General features: G+C 36.8%; 1 protein-coding gene across 5 annotated transcripts in view; it reads right to left on the reverse strand.

Annotated features, from left to right (window-relative positions):
* The window catches only part of NHSL1 (NHS like 1), a 154,737-nt gene that overhangs the window by 90,977 nt on the left and 49,270 nt on the right, over window positions 1–14,490 (reverse strand). The window lies entirely within an intron of this gene.

The following is a 14,490-nucleotide window of genomic DNA, read 5'->3' on the forward strand; positions in this document are numbered from 1 at the left end:
CACACACCCCAAGCGGCATTATAATCAGATTGGATACCTGACTCTATAAATTTTTGCACTGAACTTTATGCTTGTGAAGCCCTTTACAATCTTTTCAGTATTCAACTTTAGAAGCTCGTTTTTACTACATCCTTCTTCCACATTCCTACTCTGTGAAATTGCTATTACCTTATATGGGGTTCAAATGTCCTAAAGGACAGCTTTTCTTAAGGTCTGATGGGGGAGAATGAAATACATGCCAAATGAAACCTAGTTGAGACTAGACTGACAATAATAAGTGTGCAAAAGCCGTATCCATGGCTGCACCCAAACTAAAGTTACCTCTGGCAATTAATTTTTGTTTCTACTCCTCTGTTGCTACTAAAATATTTCACTTAGAAAGGTACCGATTTCTCTGGTTGGGCTTTAATATTTGAGCCTGCTACTATCTCCTGAAGTGGTGTTCTACTACTTATTAGTATTTTAAGGGATCCAAGCAATGTATTATTTTAATTATGAATATACACGGTGTACATTTAATTATATAAAATTACACTAACACTGTGCAAAGCATTTATTTAGAATGTCAACAAAAAACTATATATTCACCTAAATGGCCAAAGCTAATTTGCACTTTGTTGGATATACTGAAATCTGCCATAAACATATTTTAATCCAGCAAAATAATATTATAAAATTTATATCTCAGTGACAAGGTTTTCAATATTCTTATCTTCCTGAAAACAAATGTGCAGAAATAATGTTATTAATCAAACAATAGTGTTACTAGCCAGGTGCAGAATTAAATTCCCAGGTCCAGAAATTGACATAATAAATAACATGTTTCTTATACACAAATCATACTCATAGCTTTCTTGTCACAAAGTAATGCACTTGTTCCCAAAAAACTTAATTCAGCTCACACACACATGTGCACACACACACATACACACATACTACATACATGTGTGAATATGTAGATGTCTATATCCGTGCATGTAGAATGTATGTGTTGGAAAACATTCCAGGGAAGGGGTGAACTTTCAGGAATCTAGATATTTTTTTACAAAGGTGCTTTTGAATTTCTGCCAATGATAACATGTTTAAATAATAATAAAAAAACACCCACCATGTTTTTCAAACCAAAGATATAACTGGGTAACATATTGGGACATATTAAATTTCATCTGGACTAGAAAAATGACTCCCCCAAGCACTTTCAAACTGGGATTAATAAAAGGCCAATCTCCTGGAGAAAAATGAAGCCGAGTTTCATAATTCATTGCTCTGTAAGATCAATTTCAGCTACACAGAGTGCTTGCTTAAAAATGACTTGAACATTACAACATCTTAGTTCTTCCTTAATTTGGATTTTAGTCTTGAGATTTTAAAAAGGCAACCCTTTCGTTTGAAGTTATCACTTGCAGCAGACATTACTTGCCTCTTTATCCACATCAATTAGGAGAAAGATTTTGATCCACACTGCCTTTTTCCTTCTTTTTATTGTCAGTCTTCCTAAAAACTGGAGTTCTGAAAACTCAAAGGGATTCTGCTTTATGAAGAAGAGAAAAGGAAGGAAGGACAGGAAAAGAGAAAAAAAGCTAAAACAATGGGAAATTGACCTACTTAGACCCTACCGTTACACAAGGAGAAACAAAATATACCGTATGCAGGCAGAAGCTCCCAGATAAATAGGTTTGTTAATTCACAGGGGAGCCTAGTAATTAGAAGCAATTTAGAACACAGTGAGGAAAAATAATTAGAAACTTCTGAATCCAAAGTCTGTCCACTATTTGTCACAACTGCTGACTCCAGTTTAAAGCCTCATCCATTACTATGATAAACTATTTTTTCCAAATAGGAAAGCACTGAGTTTTATAAAATATTAAGCTAAGAACTTAGAAAAAAAGTAGAATACCTAGGATACTGACTAGATCAGAAATTATATCTTTCTGATTATTACTTTAAAAAGACATAACTCAGAATTGGCCAATTATGATCATTCTTAAGGCTATATAAATGAATAAAGCATTCACTAACCCAAAAGGAAAGTAGTTTTCCAAGAACACTGAAATCTGCTAAAGGTTTAATTACTCATTCCTTCCAATACTTCAATAAATTACAGATAGAAAAGCAGAATTATTGATTTCCAGTGAGGATTCATGGCAAACTAGATGTTCCTGAAGGGGTTGGAATAGCACTGTAGTAGACATCAGCAACCACACTGTGAAGTCTGGCCATCGATATCTCTCTGGAAAAAGGAGAAATTGGGAGACTGCCCACTTGTACTCGACTGTGATTCCTCTAGATCACGAGTGTCAAACTCGCCACGTCACATGATGTGTCACGACGTATCATGACTCTTTTTGCATTGCCAGCAATGGGGTGGATGTGGCTTCGGTATGATGAAACCAGCCCGTGAGCTGGCAGTTTGACACCCTTGCTCTAGATTGACTTGTGAGTAGATTGGCTGAGAGTTGAGGGATTCCAACCAAGCGCACAGTTATAACATAGTCTATATGGACATAAGGTTCATAAAATATTTTTAGCTGCTTTTTAACTATTAGGAACCTCCACAAAGGCAGGTTTTAGAGCACTGGGTGAGTCTCCTTTAGTTCTTAGCAAAATGAATTTTAAATACAAGTTTAAGAATTTTAAAAAATTTTTTGAATAAACAGCACAATGGTGATTAGAATCTGAAAGTTACAAATGGATTAAGGGTCCAAATGGATTTGAAATAAGATTTTGAAATTAATGACAGTCTAAGAATCCTTCACATGGAAAAATGCTGTTTTCAATGGTTAAAAAAATGTTAGGATGGAACTTGTGAAAGTTAGATAATAGAAGGAACTAGAGATTACAATTAAAGGAGACGAACATTTAAGTTTGATTTACTAATACAGAATGGAACAAGATTCTTTAACACTGGATGTATTGCTGGAAACTTGTGAACACTGGATCCAGAAGTTAATTTTAAAAGTATCTGCTCTATAGATAGACTGTATATAAAAAGTTATAGAAGAGCAACAAATTTTACCTGACTAGACTGTGACTGTTCTGAAAGTGATTTTAAAATGACAGGCTATAAGACAATGGAAAAAATATGCTACATTGGACATAGAAAAGAAATCAGCTGATATCTTAATAATTAAAATGGATATACAAATAACAAACAAACAAGAAAATGACCTGGATAATTTTTCAATATTGCATTTACAAAAGAGGCTTGTTAACTAACATGTTAAAGAATTTTGTGGGACAAAGAAAATTTGAAAAGAAATCAACTTCTAGAATGTTAGTTGATGGCATTAAAGATCGAGATTATTGGAAGTAAAAGGAAGGAATAGGAAGTTGGTTTATTTGATCAAGGTTAAAAATTATCTCTGGTAACCCTTAATGGACTTTTTGCTTTTAATGAGACTATAAAGATTATAGACAATAGATGAAACAGGGGATGAAAAGATCATTTCTTGTATTTTAATAGAAAATGATAAGTTACTAAAAAAATTTATACTTTATGAGAAGGGAAATCATTACTTTATATGTTTTTTCTTTCTCTGCTATATTTTTTTCCCTTTCTTTTCTGTTTGTTTCTATTTTTCTATTTTTCTGACTTTCTAATTTTTCTTTTTATACTTTTATCTTTTAGTTTGTATTCGTTTTTATCTTTTTAACTGTAATGCTTAATAAAAGTATGACAAAAGAAAAAAGAAAAACAGTATTAATATACCTATTTCAAAAAAGTATAAAATAGTACTACTATTGATTCTATAGTTTGTTTATCTTTTCTGGGTAAATTCCAAATTTAACTCACAATAACAGTTTAAATCAAATTGAATTATATTGTTGCAAACCACTATAAATCTAGCTTATAGTTTTAGCATATTCAAGTAAACATTAGTTGTCAATGCAACATCCTTATCTAAACTATCCATGTGATTATGGTATCAAATGGCAAACCAAAAGTAGTTATTACTTTGGAATTTTAAGCAATTACTAGTGTTTCAGTCTCTGTTTGTGTATGTGTCTGTGTAAGGAGGAGAGGGGACGACAGAGAATGAGGTGGCTGGATGGAGTCACTGAAGCAGTAGGCGTGAGCCTAAATGGACTCCAGAAGATAGTAGAGGACAGGAGGGCCTGGAGGAACGTTGTCCATGGGGTCGCGATGGATCGGACACGACTTTGCAGCTAACAACAACAACAAGGAGGAGGAGGAGAGAAAGAGAGAAAGAAAGGGAGGGAAGGAAGGAAGAAGGAGAGAGGGAGAGAGAGGGAGAAGCAAAACACTTCTTATACTTTGCAGATTTTACAGCAGGATTTCCATCTGCTTAAACTACATGGCTGCCAAATACCCATCAGTCCTCTGTGCCAATTTTGAATTAGAAAAGTGGCAGAGATCAATCACTGCACAACCTCTAAGGCAAGCTGTTCCAATTCCTGCAGCTTCAAAGAAATGAGGTCTATTCTTGGAGCATCTTAATACAGCAGCATTCTTTCCCCTGGCCAAAAATGCTGTCCCAATCTAATGTCAGAAACATTAGAAACCAAGGCCTAATTATGCTATTTTAATAAAAAAAATGCTATCCTTTGTTCTCTTGTACATGGTAATCTTATTTCTGAAATAACAAATTTCTTTTACATCTGAACTAAGAAACTGTGATTTAAAACTTATTTATATTGTAAAATGTAATTTTTATTCAATTTACATGCCAGGGTTATTATTAAATTTAAATCACAGATCAGACATAAAATAAACTGTGATTGATAGATTATACCAGTAGTACCTTTTAGCTTTTTGGTACTCTCCATGGAGTTTTCTTGGCAAGGATACTGGTGTGGAAAAGGAGAAGGGGGACAGCAGAGGATGAGATGGTTAAATAGTGTCATTGATGCAGTAAACTTGGGTTTGGGCAGATTCCAGGAGATAGTGGAGGATGGGGGTGGGGGGTGGGGCTGCTGGTGTGCTGTAGTCCAAGAGGTCACAAAGAATCAGATGTGATTTAGCGATTGAATGACAACAAAACCAAACCAGTAGTACCATAAGAAAAGAAAGATAAGGACAAGACGTATCATGATTAAACCAGAAAATCTGGAGTTGCTGATCGTTTGTTCTTTCTTTGATATGATTTGATACATAAAGTGCCCAAATCATGAATACCAACTCTGAGTGAATAACATAGGATTAAAAAAAACACAACACAAAGACACACCATAGAACCATGCAACCAAAGCCAAACCACAACACATCCAACCTGAACCTGGTAGAAGTCAAGGTCACCCAACACTCTGGCCTAATGCCAGGTTGTCAAGGACTTATGGAAGGCCAATGGAAGGCATTGGAATTTCTAGAGATATGCTGTTCCAATGAGCAGATGCTACAATAAAGAAGGCACCCTTCCTGGGTCTTGTTAGATAATAGTGTTTCATAGAAGGGACTCAGAGCATACAGGTATTCCTCACTTACACCAGTTCATTTAGTGACCACTCAAAATTACAACGGCAATGAAAAAAAGTGACTTATGACCATTTTTCACACTTACAACCTTTGCAGCATCTTCTTCATGGTCACATGATCAAAATTCAGGCACTTGGCAACAGACTCATACTTATAACAGTTTCAGTGTCCTGGGGCCATGTGATCCTCTTTTGCAACCTTCCAACAGGCAAGATTCACTTAACAACCATGTTACTAACTTAACAAATGCAATGATTCACTTAACAACAGTGGCAACAAAAGTCATTAAATGGGGCAAAACTAAAAAAAAACACCCTACAATCTGTACACTTAGCAACATAAATTTTGGGCTCAATTCTGGTCGTAACTTGAGGACTACCTGTATTTCCCTACTAGATCTTGTGGAATGTGCAAAGACAAACAGAGAAGGGAAATCCCACAAAATCCCTACTCTTGTGCCATGAAAGGCCTTATAGGTAGTAACCAACTTGAATTAGATCTAAAAGCTTATGGGTAGCTAGTGCATCTCCCGAAAATAATGCTGTTTCTTGAGTGCATTGGATGCACACATGCCTATCAGTACCACTGTTCATGGACCAAGTGCAGCTTCTAGAGCAGAAATGTCAGACTCGCGATGTCACGTGATGTCATGCAACATATCAGAGCTTTTTCTCCATTGCCGGCAATGGGGTGGGCGTGGTTTTGGGATGACACATCTGGCCCGCGGCCCAGCAGTTTGACACCCCTGTTCTAGAGGGTCTTCAAGCACAGCTCATATAGTAAGCTGCAGTAGTCCAAATAAGAATTGGCCAGAGTGTGAGTGACTGTGAAGAGAGCTTCCTGGTCCACAAATGGGCATAATTGGTATAGAAAATGGATTTTCATGAAGGTTCTTTTGAGCAGAGCTGCTACCTGCTCTTCTTGCTAAGAATCAAAGAGTACCTCCAAATTGTATATCAGTTCTGGAAGTGCAACCACATTGACAACTAAAGATGGAAGATTCCCAGAACCAGAGCATCCCAAAACAATACTTGGTCTTGCTTCAGTTAAAGTAAATCCTGTTCCTTCACATTTGCTTCCTTCCACTAAGTTTCCACACACTTGAAAGGAACCTTGATAGCATTACCTGCTTGACTCAGGATAGAGATGTATAGATAAATATCATCAGCTGATGATATCTGAGTATGCCAATGAATAACTTCACTACCTACTTTCATATAAATGTTAAGTAAGAACAAAGAAAATGTAGCAGGTCTAGTACTAGGTCTCCTTCCTACTACCAACACTGATTGGAATGTCTCAGAGGAAGAAGGAAAACCACTTCAACACCCTGCTCGTTCTAAGCCCTTAAATACAGGACACTATAAACGATGGACATTTTTTGTAGCAGCTTTCCCTTCGTGGAATAGCTTGCTATCATGGCTTTTGTGAAGCAGGTGAAAACATAAGTTTTCTGGACAGCTCTTGAGGATTAATTTTAACATAGCTACACCACTTTTAGAAATGTATAATTGCTAGCTTTGCATTTTAATCACCATTTTAATTTCTTCTGATCTATTTTTCCTTTGAATATTTAATTTCTGTAAGTTGACTGGTTGGTTTCAAGCAGTCAGATTAAATCCATTCATAAATAAACCTCAATTCTGTTAGAGGTCATTTATAAGCATAATCAATGCTATGTCATTATTGTACTCTGAAACCTGACTGAAAAGGTCCAGGTAATCAGTTTCCTCCAGGACACTCTGAAGCTGCTAATTGACCACCTTCTCAACAACATTCCCTAAAAAGGGAAGCCTGGAGATAAGACACCATTTATCCAGTATCCATGGATCCTGGGATGATTTCTTGAAGTAGGTGGGCTCTGCATCTTTAAAAGCTGGAGAAAACATCCCTTATTTCAAAAATCCATTTACCATCACCAGATCCTGGTATACATCATCTCCCAGGAGGCTTTAACCAACTGGAAAAAACCAGATTTAACACAAGATCGCTGCACTTACAGCCCCAATGTCTTTCGGTATTCTTTTAGGACCACAAGGATTAAACTCATTCCAAATAACCATACTAGACTATGTTTTAGTCAACTCCAAAGGACTTGCAAACTGGAAACTAGCTAAGAATCCATCTAAATAATGCTTAGAACTCTTAGAACTCTTCATACAAGGCCACAGCTGACTAACATTTAACTACTTGAAGTAATCTTCCTGAGGTTACCCAGGTTTACTTTTCATTTTCTTTCTTCTAGGCATCTCTTTTGCCACTTCATGGAATCCCTTTGAAAACTAGGGAGCTCTCCAGGATTTAGGGACTGAGAATTCTTGTAGCAATGATCAGATTGATGGCTGTTACTATCTCTTCATTCTAGGCAGTGAACAAGGTCCCACTGATTTGTGCACAGAGCCTCAGGAACTACCCCATTTCCCTTTGAAACTCAACAGCATATATCAGCTGCTTGAGAAATAACAAATTAACTGACCTCACTGTTAGGAACTTTCACATTAATTGCAGGTTGCTTCTCTTTTTTGATCATTTTCCAATCATTGTTTCTTATCCTGCCCTCTGTTGCTCTGGAGAATAATTTGATAATTCTTTGTGGCAGCCTCTCAAATACTGGAATACTACTATCATGTCACCTCTATTTCTTCTTTTCTTTAAACTAGCCAAACCCAAGTCTTGCAGCCGTTCTTCATACATTTTAGTGTCCAGGCCTTGGATCATCTTAGTTGCTCTTCTCTGAACTTTTTCCAGGTTCTCAACATCTTTTTTGTAGTATGGTGACCAAAATTGTTTGCAGTATTCCAGATCACTAGGGTTTTATAAAGTGGTACTAATACTTCACGTGATCTTGATTCTATGCCTCTGTTTATGTAACCCAGGACTGTATTAGCTTTTTTGGCTGCTGCTCCACACTGTTGGCTCATATTCAAGTGATTGTCCACTAGGACTCCAAGTCCCTCTCACAGTTACTGTTTTTGAGCCAGATCTCACCTAATCTGTACTTATATCTTTGATTTTTCCTTGCTAAATGTAAAACTTAGCTTTTCTCCAGATTGAAACTCATTTTGTTGGAAATGGCCAATTTGTTCCAGTTTGTCAAGATCTTTTTGAATCCTGAGCTTGTCTTCTGGGGTGTTGGCTACTCCTGCCAATGGATAAGTCCCTGCAGTTTTGTTGCAAGATTTTGAAAGTGGTTTGCCACTGCTCCTTCCAAGGGCTGAAAGAGATTTCCTTTCAGAAATCATACTGAAACAAGTAGCATCCAAGAAATACTGCTAAAATCGAACCAGACCTTTGGAATCCATCAAACTGCCTTGATCTGATGGCATAAGCATTTGATTAGCGCAAGTACAGTATAGTTGTAAGAAAAAAAATGTAATCAGATCACACTGCCACACTATAACAGATCTATGAGAAGACCAGGCTTCCTTTTGTGTGGTATTTCTGACAATTTATTTATTTTCTCAAATCAATGTATATAGCTGTCAATCTTATTAACTTTAATTCTAGTTAGCAAATGTAGTGTTAAAAGCCAAAACAAAAACAATTACTAATTAAATAATGGTGCTTCAGAACAAACCCAACTTAAACCATAAGAAAAAATAATCACACTGATAGGTTCTCCCAACTTCCAAACCCCATCCCCAAGGAGACACCCAGGTCATTAAGGACTTACAAAATATAAGGGCCATGCAATGAAGGGTTTTAGAGGTGACAAAGGAGGTCCTCCAGAAGTCTACTGGAAACAAGTGTAGCTGCTTATCCATAACTGCTTGCATTATTGCATTCTGGACCAGCTGCAGCTTCTGAGTGATCTCCAAGGGCAGCCCCATGTTTAGCACATTTCAGTAATCCACTTGGGACATGGTGAAGGCATGAGTGACAGTAAACAATGCTGATCCAGGAAAAGGCAAAATTAGTGCACCAGATGGAGTGCTACAAAACCCCTCCTGGCCACAGTCAACGTCTGTTCTTCAAACACAAGTCTTGAATCCAGAAAAATTTCCAAATTGTGCACCACTTCTATCTGAGGGTCTGCTATCCCATCAAGAACTAAAGATGGAAAATCACCAGATTGGGCAACCCTAGACCCCAAAGTCATTTGGTCTTGCTAAGGTTGAACTAAAGCCTAGACTATCTTAAGCACCTGAAAGGACAAGAAGCAATGGATGGAAACTAGTCAAGGAGAGAAGCAACCTAGAACTAAGGAGAAACTTCCTGACAGTTAGAAGAATTAACCAGTGGAACAACCTGCCTCCAGAAGTGGTGAATGCTCCAACACTGGAAGTTTTTAAGAAGAGACTGGACAGCCGTTTGCCTGAAATGGTATAGGTTTTCCTGCCTGAGCAGGGGGTTGGACTAGGTCCCTATCATCATCATCATCATCATCATCATCATCATCATCATCATCATCATCATCATTATTATTATTATTATTATTATTATTATTATTATTATTATTATTATTATTATTATTATCCCACAGCCTCCAAGCACTCAGAAACAACCTCATCAGCATCACATGGTAAGTTGGAATACTGTATACAAAATTTTAAAATGCCATATTTGATATCCACAAGACTGCTTAAAGCAGACATGTGAAACTTGCAACATCATGATGATGATAACTTTATTGTCACTTTGAATGTACACCAATCGGCATACATCAAAATGAAATTTTGTTGCATACAGCTCTCAAAGGGTCACCACCTCCCGCTCAAATTTCACATTGTCCATTTTAGTCTCTAGGGAGTGAACGATGACAAACAGGACAGACGGAAATGGGGCTCCATGTGGATTAGCCCTCAAATTCGCTTGTATTCTGAAAACCTCGGCTTCTTTCCTTTTTCTGATCCTGACTCTTCCACCTTTTCCTTTAAGAGGCCTTGCTTCTTTTCACCCCTGGAGCACGCTGCTGCCGCCGCCACCAACTCCTCCAAAAGCCTCTCTTTCTTCCTCTGGGCCTGCCGACAGCCTCATCCAGTTCCTTCGCTCCATAAGCTCCAGGTCCTCTCCTCCTCTGCCTCCTCTGGAAACAGCCCTGATTTGCAGTAGAATCCATCACTGGGCCAGCAGTCAGATCTTGCTGCTGGTAGAACAAATTCAAACAGCGCCAACGACTTTTAACGGTCTCACCAACAGTTCCAAAACAACTAGAAACTCGCCAGGCCAGCAAAGATTGTCAGTCGTATGTCGCATGCTACCCTAGTTCCACCATGTTGCTCAAACACATCAAAATCTTCCCGATCATGTGGCCTATAGCCCCCACTATCCCTCCCAAAACTATTCGCCTTCAAGAGCCAATGCAGCCGCAGCCATTCCAGGCGCCGCCATCTTAGAACTTTGTGACTTAGAATCTTAGAATCATGTGACGTTGCAAGATGTATCGGGACTGTTTTGCCATTGCCGGCAATGGGGTGGGCACGGCTTCCGGATGATGCGTCCGGCCCATGAGCTGGCAGTTTGATACCCCTGGCTTAAAACAATCTTCAATAGTCAATTTATACAATAATTCCAACATATGCTAAGTAAATTCAAGGCTACGTTTGCACTACTTCAAGTGTTTTGAAACAGTCATGCCCCATTACAGGTAGTCCTCGATTGAACCCAAAATTTTTGTTGCCAAGCGAGATAGTTGTTAAGAGAGTTTTGCCCCAGTATATGACTTTTCTTGTTATAATGGTCATAAATATGCCAAGCTTCTTAATTTTTATTACATGACCATGGGAATGTTGCAATGGTCATAAACGTGAAAAACAATCATAAGTCACTTTTTTCAGTGATGTTATAACTTCGAACAGCAACTAAATGAACTTTTGTAAGTCAGAAACTACCTGTATTCATTATTCCAATAAAAATAACTTTTTAAAAATAATCAACTGACGTCCCTATCATTACAAGTAATTCATATTTTTTACAGATGCTGTCCAATTACAGGGGTAAAAGGGCCTCTCATTCTACCCCTTACTGTGCTCTATACAATAGATTTCTTTATTTTATATGAGTCAAGTGCACAACAATGCTGCCCACCTACCCCCAAAATCAATGAAGTAAGTTCATTCCCACATCTTTCTCCCATCCCTTCGCTGGCTGAGTCTGTGGACTCCAATTAAAGGAAAAACTAGCCCTTGCAAGAAAATCTAATGACAATATAATTAACAAAAGAGAACATAAATGTTAAATGAATAATACATTACTTACTTCTCCATAATACTTTTTTTTGCTAGATTTGTTGCCCTATTCAATTTTTTTTTAAAAGTCAGCCACCAATCAAAAAAAGTCTTTAAATAATTTATTTATTATATTTGTATAGTTACCCATCTCACAAGAAAATGACTCTGGCCAGCATACAAGACTAAGTTTCAAATACTGAAGCAACACACTTCAAGGAAATAGACTAACATCTGGGTAACACACTTGTGGTATTGCAGCTTCTAAAACGTTTTGATTAAATGTCCTCTCCTTGGATTCCTTCTTTTAGCCTTACATGCAAGCCAAATTGATTTCAATCCAACTTCATGTAAACCTGATAATTTAACTGAATACTCAGTAGAACAGCTATGAAAAAAGCAAAATAAGAACATTGACGTGCCAACATTTCTCCAGGGTCTATGCTACATGTTAAGTTTAAACCACAGATTTGTTGAAATATATAATTCATTTTAGTTCTTGGAATACTCTTGGAAACAAAATGGGTTACAAATTACTAAGGACAGCTTGCTTTTTTTAGCCACATTCAATGTTACATAGGAAAGGATGTTTCACAAAGGATAGGCCTCTCCATTATTTACTTCATAATTTTAAATTCAGCTTGAGATGTAGGGATTCCAAGAATAAGGATCTTACAATGAATAGCTTTGAGTAAAGGAACCATTTAGAAATATGAATAGGTTAATTTCAACAATTGGCATATCACTCATTGTATTCTGTAAGTAAATTTTCCTTAGGTAAAGGTAAAGGTTCCCCCGCACATGTGTGCTAGTCGTTTCTGACTCTAGGGGCCGGTGCTCATCTCCGTTTCAAAGCCGAAGAGCCAGCGCTTGTCCGAGCACATCTCCGTGGTCATGTGGCCGGCATGACTAGATGTACCGTTTCTTGGAAGAAATCTCAAAGATTAGGATTGAAAAGTAATTTACTGGATTTTACAAGTAACTGAGCTTTATACCTAGGGGTTTCTGATCCAAGCTATTATACTATCACATTGTTTGTAATCTGAATTCAGGGAAAGGAATTTTGATTTTGATTTCTTAGTTATTTTCCAAAAAAAGAAATCAACTTACATTTGCTTTATTCATGTTACTCGGATCTGACATTTTTACCTGGGGTTATTTTGCAATTTCCAAATTCTAGCCCTAAGGTTAGTCTGCGTAACTAGGAAATTATTGCAACTGCAATCGCATCTGAGTGTTTTTAACACTATGACAGAGTTGCTTTGGAACTCTTGTACCAATAAATCTTTTGGTCATAGACAGACCTTATAAAGTAATCATCAGTGGGAAAATGGTAATATTACTCATCCATATCAGGTTTCTGAAGATGAATCAGTGCACAGGGTAATGTAAATTCCAGGTGTGGTTATGGACATTTGCAATATATGCTGAATTTAAAATCTCCATACAGATACAAACCTGGACTTCCAAAATTGACCACAGAAATAATGCCACGTTTGTCATTGCCTCTATTGCATATATGACATTAGCAAGTCATTAATGTTTAATTTACTTACAGAAGACTAAAAATAAAAAATATCCTGACTACCTGGGAGCTATTATGAACTTTCTTGTACAGAATATACAAGGGTTAGGATTATTAACTGAATATTAACTTAATATTAATCTTATATTTTGGAATTTTTATTTAATTATTAAATTACTTTAATATCAATCACCAAATTTTTGTTTTACAAATGTACCCTCTAAATGATTCAGTTTAAAAAATAAAAGATTTGATCAAACATCTCTCCAGTTTTTCAGAATTCTAGATTTTCGATTTTGAAATGCACTTTACAATTTGGTATATGATATCTGAATCTTGGCTGACTTAACACATTTGGATTTAAGAGGGTAGTTTAGTAGATGCTTTTTTATTAAATTCTTTTTACAAATGACATTGAAGACTTTGACTAATTAATGTCAGGAGTGAAGTTCTGAAAATTCCAGCTGATTTACAATAGTCTCATCTTGTCTGGTCTCTTTTATTCTTCTCTGCCTCCTCCCACTATCTTTTAGTTTCATCTCTTTTAAACAGAGCTTCAAAACAAGAGAAAATATACCACAGAAAGACCTAAGTGAATATAGGAGAAATTGAATAGCCCTTTACTTTTACTGGAAGATCTTTGGGACTCCAGCAGGGTGCCACAGCAGGAAACAAAACAAATTTGGCATCCAAATAAGAACTCACAAGTAAGTTTTCTAGTCAAGTGCTATAAAACAATAGATACATACCCATCCTCATTTTTCCCACGCTATGAAGTTTGAAGCTATAATGGGTTGTTTTACACAAGTGCTCTTTCAACAGTTGCAACTGGATATTTTCTTAATGTTCAAAACTAGATTATGCCTTTTTCTGTAAAATATAAACTAAATAGCTGCACAGTTTCCAAAACATCTTATCATTTGCTATGATTTTGTACTTATGTATAAATTCTAATGGTACAATAGCTAACTCACTGGATTATTATAGTGGGTTCCTACAACACTGGCCAAAAAGATAATTGTTACTTTAACATGCCACAAAACAAAGTCCTGATCATGTTTTATAAGAGATGAGAAATGAGGCATGGAATTACTTACAAGTAGAAAAAAATTTGATTTGTAGGGGAAAAAATGAAACAGTCACTGGTAAGAAAGAAAGGTTGGGAAGTAGAGTAAAGGTAAAGACATTTTCAGGTCATACTCAAGTCCTGACCACTTCAAGGATGTGTCTGTATAGTTTTCAGAAAGATGGATGAATCACCATTCCTCCTGTCTAGAAACAACTCTAGCTAAAGCTAATAATTCTGCCTTGCCAGAGTGCCACATAGGTACGGCACACATTTAAGCAGGAAATGAATCTCATAT

The sequence above is a fragment of the Vipera berus genome, assembly GCF_964194415.1.
Source record: "Vipera berus genome assembly, chromosome: 1".
Taxonomy (NCBI): Eukaryota; Metazoa; Chordata; class Lepidosauria; order Squamata; family Viperidae; genus Vipera; species Vipera berus.